Source organism: Prionailurus viverrinus, chromosome X (genome assembly GCF_022837055.1).
Source record: "Prionailurus viverrinus isolate Anna chromosome X, UM_Priviv_1.0, whole genome shotgun sequence".
Lineage (NCBI taxonomy): Eukaryota > Metazoa > Chordata > Mammalia > Carnivora > Felidae > Prionailurus > Prionailurus viverrinus.
Window position 1 is genome coordinate 11517565 of NC_062579.1, and position 3535 is coordinate 11521099.

The following is a 3535-nucleotide window of genomic DNA, read 5'->3' on the forward strand; positions in this document are numbered from 1 at the left end:
CAATCTGGCTCCCTAAGTCTATGGTTTTAGCCACTAAACTACACTGCCTTGCCAACCATCCACTTTCATATGGTATTCTATTCTGGTGTGGTTTTCCCTCTTGGGTCTTCTGAGGCTGACATTTCTGTTCTTTCTACACTGTTTGTGGTTAAACTTAGTGCCTGGAGGATAGGGATAGAGGTTTTAATAGTTTAAAATGAGGTACTGGACTCGCATTTCTAAAATGACATTTTCTCAAATGGCATGAACTTTAAATGAAAACATGTAAGATCTGACAGACTGATTTAAGCTCTGATTAGGGCCAAGGAACAACTAATGCTCACCCCTTCCTACAAACACTAGAAATTTACACATTGATTTGATTCTTTTTTTTTTTTAATGTTTATTTATTTTTGAGAGAGAGAGGCAGAGAGAGAGAGAATCCCAAGCAGGCCCTGAGCTGTCAGCACAGAGCCTGACACAGGGCTGGAACTCATAAACCATGAGATCATGACGTGAGCCAAAGTCAGATGCTTAACTGAGCCACCCAGGTGCCTCCATATCGACTTGATTCTTAAGCTTTTCTCCTAGATCTTTTTTTTTTTTTTAATTAAAAAAAAATTTATTTTTGAGAGAGAGTGACAGAGCGTGAGCCGGGGAGGGCAGAGAGAGAGGGAGACACAGAATCTGAAGCAGGCTCCAGGTTCTGAGCTGTCAGCACAGAGCCTGACATGGTTCTCTTGAACCATGAGATCATGACATGAGCTGAAGTCAGAGGCTTAACCGACTGAGCCACTCAGGCGCACCTCTCCTAGATCTTGCATTATGAAGTCTAAGCCCAGTGGGCACTTTATAGATGCTTCCCCCCCGCCCCCGCAAATGTAGCCTTTCACTAACAGAAATTGCTGTCGCGTTTTCCGTGTTTGGGGAAATTGCTGGAGTCAGAATGACCTGAGTGCAGTGGATGAGACTTACCCTGAGAGAACCACCTTCGTGACCATGATATCTTCCCTGGTAGGTAAGTATCATCCTAAATGCTTTTTGATAATGATTAGGAGGCTTATGTAGTCTTCCATACCTGTCCCACGTGTATCCAGGATAAAAATGTCTTACATCTTCATGGCCATTTATTTATTTACTATTGAGACCCATCATGAGTAGCACACATGGGCTCTGTAGTGGGACACTTTGAGGCATCTAATAGAAACTTTGACTCAAACTGTCTTAAATGCAAGGAAAAGGCAGAATTTGTTTAATTAAGTAACTAGGTGTTATCATCAAGAACCCAGGTTTTTTGCTTGTTTTTTCTAATTTTCAACTTTGCCTTAGGTAGGGCACAGGCTTTGGCCTAAGGATGGTTTTCCTCTAGTCACAAAATGGCTGCCAGTGGCAACTTGGGTACTTGCTTCCTTGTTCATCCAGCAGGATAGAAGGGAAATCCTCTCCCTCAAATCATAGGATGTTAAGTCCTTTCCTTTAGTCTAAATGGGCCCTAGTCATTGATTGACTGACTTATAAGCACCCACCACCTTGGAAGTGGGGATACCTGAACACTGTTGGGGTTCTATTAGAAGGAGGATGGAGAGAATAGATGCTGGAGAGCCTCTGAAGCTATTGCTTCATCTGGAAAAAGGTGACCTAAGAGAAAACATTTCAGAGAATCTGAAGCCTCAGAGATAATGTATGTAGGTTTGCCAGATTTAGCAAATAGAAATATAGGATTTCAAGTTACATTTGAATTTCAGATAAAAACCAAAAAAATTTTTAGTATAAGTATGTGCACCTCTTTCTACAAACATTACACATTTGCACAATGATTTGGTTCTTAAGCTTTTCTCCCAGATCCTGATTTCATTATGAGCTCTGGGCCCAGAGGAGCAATTTCAAAAATGCTTTTTTGGACAATGATTAGAAAGCTTATTTAGTCTTCAACCCTTGTTCCACACATATCCAGGATAAAAATACATAGTTACCCTAAAAAATTACTTTTTGCTTATCTGAAATTCAAATTTAACAGGCCTCCTGTATTTTATCTGGCAACTCTAAATGTATGGAAAATTCTTGGCACATAGCAGGCATTCATTCAGTGGTTAAGTATTAGTGTTCTTTCTTCATAAACAAGGAGCCCAGTTAAATGGTGGCATGGTACTTTTTAACTCTTACTGACCTAGAAAATACACGCTTTTGATCAAAATTGAAATGAACTGAACTGGATGTGATTCTAAGAAACCCTTTGCCAGCTCCTCAAAACCAGATCAAAGCAAATGTCCCCAAGTGGAAGGTCATAGTTATATATATGGGATGGCACATTATAAAGCTTTCAATATTACAACCTAGAACTAAATTGGACCTCTACCAATGAATATTCGGTTATTGGTTTTTCTTAACCTACACAGATAAACCACTCTTCATTTGGTCCAGAAGTAATGTTGCTGCAATTCCTGGCACAAAGGCACTAACGCTCAGGGATGAAAATGGCATGATTGGCCCAGGAATGCTGGCTCCACATGGGTGAAGCTTGAGGTCACGGCACTGTTACCTTGCATCTTGGAGGAGGCAGGAGACTCTGCAAAGCCCTGCTGTTGCCTCTGACTCCATTTTCCCTCACTGCTAATTCACTGTTCCTACCTGAAAAAATTTCTAATATGCTTCCTGAAAAGCTGAAGAGAAAGGCACCTTCATTTCCTCATCAAATATTCACCATGTTATGAAAAAGAAAACCCTAGTGGCTTGGCACCAAGTGGTCAAAACCAGCATATTGTTACATATTGTTACCAGATTCACGACACGAATAGATTAAGTGGATTTAATCCAAGATATCTATTTCTAATTTGGTAGCTGCTATGACCTCACACACTTATTTTCCGTGCTTTTCCTAAAAACCAGAAAAAAACACCCCATTTTCCCTCTTTGCTTTAAGTGGAAATTATTATGCAGCTTTTCATAGATTTGTCCACAATGCCTTTAAACAGGATTATTATTTTTCTTAATTTTCAAAAAGTGGCTTTGGAAATGTATCTCCTTCCATTTCATCACCTCTTCATCCTCATTGGAAACCTGATTATTGGTAGGTATTGAGAGCTTTCCATTTCTACTGGTGGAGGGATGACTTCATTGCCAGCTGGGGAATCTTGTGTGGCGGAGCATTGGACCAAAGCAGAGCTGTGGGTTGATGCTGCCGCTGGCGCTGCTGCCACAGCCGTTCGCATGCATCCAGCTGCTGTGTAAGGAATCCTCAGGCTACTAGTTCTTTGCTCCCAATTCACCCAAGGGATCGCAGGCTGATGGATGAGTGTACGTGTGAATGTGTGAATGTGTGCATTGTGCGTGTGCACGCACAGCTGCAACAGTTGGGCAGCAGCTGCAATAGACTTCGATATCATTTTTACCAAAGACAGAGATAAACCGTCCTCCGTCCTTTATTTCCAAGCAGTGCCTCGGCTCCCGCCCCAAATGTGTTCTCCCCCTCTTCCACGACCCCTCAACCCTCCGCACGTGTCCCTCTGGAGTGAGGCCAGGCTGGCTGAGCTGCAGGGAGGATTCCCCCTTTTTTTCC

General features: G+C 42.0%; 1 non-coding gene across 1 annotated transcript; it reads right to left on the reverse strand.

Annotated features, from left to right (window-relative positions):
- Nucleotides 1–847: 847 nt before the first annotated feature.
- On the reverse strand, nt 848–1005 carry LOC125158049 (U1 spliceosomal RNA). Its single transcript, XR_007149172.1, has one exon. It is a non-coding gene; the product is annotated as a U1 spliceosomal RNA (small nuclear RNA).
- Between the last annotated feature and the right edge of the window lie 2530 nt (nt 1006–3535).